Below are 6036 nucleotides of genomic sequence, written 5' to 3' on the forward strand. Positions count from 1 at the left end.
ATACACTCCAATAATATGTCAAATAAAACTATGGAATTGTGCCGTGTTTGTAATTGATATCGGCCTGGTGTTTTGAAATACATGTTTGATGTTTTAAACACTTACTATGTCAAAATAAAACTATGTGATTGTGCCGTGTTTGTTATTTATATCGACCTGGTGTTTTGAAATACATGTTTGTTATGTGTAACCACTCTGACACGCCCCCTTTACATATTTATATATTATTTGCAAAACAGTGTAAGTTATGACAGCAACCAATATATGTTGTATGGGTTAAGTCATCAATAGACAAAAAAGAAGACATCAATCCTTAGTTATACCTCCAAAACTGAATAACAGAAATCGTATTCCGTGCCTGCATTAACTACATTCAATGTACACTATAACTTTTAGCTAAGGTATAGTAATATACAGTTGACACACCTAAATATCTTACCTGTGAAATAAAAGGTATGTTAATTACCTGTAGTTCTTACCACTTTATACTATAGCCAAAGGGCATTTACGATACCTACCTGTGAGTTAACAGGTGAACTAATTACCTCAGAGGTGTTACCTGTGAATGTCGTGACCAAAGGGCATTTATAACCGATCCTCCAAGTAACACAGGTAGAATGGTGTACCGTCGCGTTTCTTTTTGTTTCCAGTTATGGAAGAAAATATGTTTTTGAATGTATTTAAGTAAATCTAATAAGGTAAAAATGTATGTGCATCATTACAGATTTATATTCGATCTAAGTCCGTGGTATCATATAGTCCAGGGCTCGCGCTGGCGATCGACACTGGCGAATGTAAAACGTGATTGGCGATTTGAAACTGCTCTTGGCGAAAATGTCGATGTGGGGCTTTTGTTTAAATTACTGTCGACAATAGAAAAAACCGTTGGCGATAACTGTTTCTAGAGCAACTGTTACAGGTAAATTTAGCCCCCGGACACCGCTTGTGTACTACGTTTACGATGTCACGGCTGAATGCATTTCCGATGCAAGGTCATGTATTTGAACTCACCTGAGTTTTCACAAGGTCACCTGGAAACACAATGACTCCCGTCTAATATCAAAATTGCCTATTATCCAATTATAGCGATATTGTCTTATTCCGAGGGTTGCTCTGTGGAGAACAATAAGGTAAGCTAGGGTCGGGAAAGGGTTGTTTTAATTGGATTTGATTTACTGCAGGAAATCGCGTGAAGTGATGCGAGGCAATAACGAGGCACGGTCATTTGTGTGTGCTTATATTGGGACGCAAGCGGGATATTTTTCATGACTTTCTTTTTAATTTTGTTTAGCAGCAACAGGTATATAATTGCCAGGGTACATACAATTTAGTTGATATTTTGGTGCGTGGTTCTATCACGGTTTCTAATCTAATTCCGAGGTTCTATAAATAAAACGCGAAATACCATCAGGGTAACGTAGGCCCTAAACCGGCGTGACTGTACCCTGAAAGGGACATTTCGGTATTTTGGCTAATATTTGGGGATAAACGATCAATATAAGCAGAAAAGAAGACATATTTCAAATACTATAGAGTCAAACAGGGCATTTACGATACCTACCTGTGAGTTAACAGGTGAACTAATTACCTCAGAGGTGTTACCTGTGAATGTCGTGGCCAAAGGGCATTTACAACCGATCCTCCAACTAACACAGGTAGTATGGTGTACCGGTGCGTTTCTTTTTGTTTCCAGTGTTGGAAGAAAACATTTACGAATTCAAAACGAATTAGAGTAGATCTAAGTCCGTGGTATAATATACGATATTAGTTTTTTTTTTAAAAAAAATCTGAATTCTACAGTAAAGTTATTTTTGTAGTAATGGTAGTGATGATATGACATTGCTTCATGGGTATTAAATATACATGTAAACATATAGGAGGAACAAATGCAATCGGAGACTTATATATTACATATGTACGTCTCTGATGCAATTTATCAGCAGATTTTAGAACACTACAGTACATTGCAAATATATGAATCTTTAAACTAGCGCTAACGTCATATTATTTTGTTTTAAATCACGTAATTTATAGTGAGTTTTCTTTCTATCAGAGACGTATATATTACAGAGATTGTAAAATATACGTCTCTGTAATATATACGTCTCTGATTCTGTGTAGCCAGAGAAGTATATACTATATGTCTCTAGTGTAACCGTTAAGCTAAATGCATATCTTATATAAACGTCGTACGTCCCTGCCATAATAGAACCGCCCTCCGATGTAATTTTTAACGTATATATCGATTCGGTCTTCGTCCTGTCTTCAACCTTATTATATATACATTTACAATTAACAAACACGGCACAGTTCGAGTATGTTACAAACACGTACATTTTAAAAAACCAGGTCGAAGTAATTAACAAACACGGCACAGTTCGAGTGTGTTTAAAAAACCCCAGATCGAAGTAAATTACAAACACGGCACAGTTTTATAGTTTTAATTTGACATATTAATCGAGTGTTTAATAAACACGTTTTACAGATCATCAGGCCGAATAAAGTACAAACACAACAAATTTATTTAAATATATTTTTTATTACAAATCGAGAAATAAGCAAACATATTCAACAGACACGGCCGAAGTAAACTACAAACACGGCACAATTCCATAGTTTTATTTGACATATTAATGAAGTGCATAAAACATGGATTTTAACGGCACAGTTTGACAATGTTACAAACACGTATTTCAAAACACCAGGTCGAAGTAATTTACAAACACGGCACAGTTCGAGTATGTAACAAACAAGTATCTCAAAACACCAGGTCGAAATAAATTATAAACACGGCACAGTTTTATAGTTTTAATTTGACATATTACACAAGTGTTTAATAAACATGTATTTCAGATCATCAGGCCGAATATAGTACAAACACGACAAATTTATATATAAATATATTTATTACAAATCGAGTTATAAGCAAACATATTTCAACAGACACGGCCGAAGTAAATTACAAACACGGCACAGTTCGAGTATGTTATAAACACGTACATTTTAAAAACCGCCAGGTCGAAGTAAATTACAAACACGGCACAGTTCGAGAATGCAACAAACACGTATCTCAAAACACCAAGTCGAAGTAGATTACAAACACGGCACAGTTTTATAGTTTATATTTGACATATTAATCGAGTGTTTAATATACACGTATTTCAGATCATCAGGCCGAACAAAGTACAAACACGATACATATATTTAAATATATTTTTATTATAAATCGATTAATAAGCAAACATATTTCAACAGACACGGCCGAAGTAAATTACAAACACAGCACAGTTCCATAGTTTTATTTGACATGTTAATGGAGTGTATAAAACATTATTTTAACGTCACAGTTCGATTATGTTACAAAAACGTATTTCAAAACACCAGGTCGAAGTAATTAACAAACACGGCACAGTTCGAGAATGTTTAAAAAACCCAGATGGAAGCTAATTACAAACACGGCACAGTTCGAGTATGTAACAAACACGTATCTTAAAACACCAGGTCGAAGTAATTTACAAACACGGCACAGTTCGAGTATGTAACAAACACGTATCTCAAAACACCAGGTCGAAGTAAATTATAAACACGGCACAGTTTTATAGTTTTAATTTGACATATTAATGGAGTGTATTATTTCAACGGCACAGTTCGAGTGTGTTATAAACACGTATTTCAAAACACCAGGTCGAAGTAAATTACAAACGCGGCACAGTATTATTTTGACACATTAATCAAGTGTTTAAAACACGAATTTCAAAACACCAAGTCGGAGTAAATTACAAACACCGCAGTTTCTATAGTTTAATTTGACATATTAATCGAGAATGTATATAACATTTATTTCAAAACACCAGGTCGATATAAATAACAAACACGGCACAAATCCATAGTTCTATTTTGACAAAGTAAGTGTATAAAACATCAAACATGTATTTCAAAACACCAGGCCGATATCAATTACAAACACGGCACAATTCCATAGTTTTATTTGACATATTTGTTGAGTGTATTATTTCAACGGCACAGTTCGAGTATGTAACAAACACGTATCTCAAAACACCAGGTCGAAGTAAATTACAAACACGGCACAGTTTTATAGTTTTAATTTGACATATTAATCGAGTGTTTAATAAACACGTATTTTAGATCATCAGGCCGAATAAAGTACAAACACGATAAATGTATTTAAATATATTTTTATTACAAATCGAGTAATAAGCAAACATATTTCAACAGACACGGCCGAAGTATATTACAAACACGGCACAATTCCATAGTTTTATTTGACATATTAATGGAGTGTATACACATGTATTTTAACGGCACAGTTCGATTATGTTACAGACACGTATTTCAAAACACCAGGTCGAAGTAAATTACAAACACGGCTCAATTCCATAGTTTTAAACATGTATTTCAACGGCGCTGTTCGAGTATGTAACAAACACGGCACATTTTCAAAGTTTAATTTGACATAAATCGAGTATGTATCAAACACGTATTCCAAAACACCAGTTTCAAGTTGAAGTAAATTACAAACACGGCACAGTTCCATAGTTTTATTCTGATTACACCAAATAAACATAGGTGAACAAAGCACAGACACGTTGTTATTTATGAGGCGAGCTGTCAACTGACAAGTGTTCACACATGGACAGAGCTACCTGGTGATGCTTGACACCGCCCGCGGCAGCTCGAAGTGGTCGACAGGCTACTACCCGGTTAGGTCAAAGGCCTAGCTAACCGCCAGCGCAGATCCTGTTGCCGTGGAGCACAGGTAAATAAAGGGGGTAAAATAAAAAGCCACGAGTAAAATAAAAAGCCACGAGTACTTTAAAAGTCTAATGAGTAAAATAAAACGTCTAGGGGTAAAATAATAATCCAGGAGTACTGTAATTCGTTAGAGGGGTAAAATAACCTAGATATGAGTACTTTAACTTATCAGGGGGGTAAAATAATAATCTAGGAATACTTTAATTCGTCAGGGGGGTAAAATAATAATCTAGGTGTACTTTAACTCGCCATGGGGTAAAATAACTCTGAAAGGAGTACTTTATCTCGCCAAGGGGGTAAAATAACCCGGATAGGGATAAAATAAAACGTATGGGGTAAAATTTTACTCCTTTCCAGGTTATTTTACTCCTAGACGTTTTATTTTACCCCTTTACGTTTTATTCTGCCCTATTCTGAGTATTTTACTCCTTTTCTAATCACCAGTGAATTACAATTTCAGGTTTTTGCGTCACTTCGTCTTTAGCAATGTGTTTTACAGGAAGTAAAAAGTACACTGCATTTTTTATCCTTGCCATACCGCTTGTCATTCTTAACATGTGCCTTACTTTGAAATGAATATGTTTAAGCTAATCTGCATATTAAATACAATTTAAATTACTTCGACTTCTTTTAAAAGAAACATTGAGAAAAAATGTACGTACCTGCGCTCGCTGTTATCCAGGTGGGTGTTTTACTCATTTACATTAGTCCTATCTCGTGACAAGCAGTACATAAAATGCTTAAGGGTAAGATATTGTATGACACATCATGTGATATGACTGCCTTAACAACGATCATAAAAACCATCCAAGCAATTCGGGTGTTCGTAAGTGTCAATATAAATCGGCAAATCTCGCTCAAAAAAACTAATTTACATATAAGTAAAATTGTACAGGTCGTTAAAAGCGTACTGAAATACCACATTATTTTTTATAAAACGTCTCAATTATATTCTGGTGACATTTGTTAGAAAAGCCAATGAACCTTTCAAAAATCCAGTTTTATGGAAAGTTGAGCATTATGTATCTACAACAAATCACCAGTCCTGAGGAGGTAAACGGTTTCACTTTATGTACCCGTCAGAGCGTATTAACATGTTGACAGGTGACCATCTTCCACAATTTATACAGGGATATTCCCTCATACTATTCAGTTAAAAGTAATACTTCGTTTCATATAACTTAAAATTAGATTAGGCATATTGATTGTACTTGTGTTATTTTCGTTATCGTATTACACACATGAAAAAAAAAAAGCACAATG

General features: G+C 34.8%; 1 protein-coding gene across 2 annotated transcripts in view; it reads right to left on the reverse strand.

Annotated features, from left to right (window-relative positions):
• Nucleotides 1–5468, reverse strand: part of LOC110452784 (ornithine decarboxylase-like) — a 23696-nt gene extending 18228 nt beyond the window's left edge. For both annotated transcript variants that reach the window (XR_002463225.1, XM_021501460.1), the window contains exon 1: nucleotides 5436–5468. The gene's annotated coding sequence lies outside the window, so the exon portion shown is untranslated. The remainder of the gene's footprint in view (nucleotides 1–5435) is intronic.
• Between the last annotated feature and the right edge of the window lie 568 nt (nucleotides 5469–6036).

The sequence above is a fragment of the Mizuhopecten yessoensis genome, unplaced genomic scaffold (genome assembly GCF_002113885.1).
Source record: "Mizuhopecten yessoensis strain PY_sf001 unplaced genomic scaffold, ASM211388v2 scaffold6863, whole genome shotgun sequence".
NCBI classification, from domain to species: domain Eukaryota; kingdom Metazoa; phylum Mollusca; class Bivalvia; order Pectinida; family Pectinidae; genus Mizuhopecten; species Mizuhopecten yessoensis.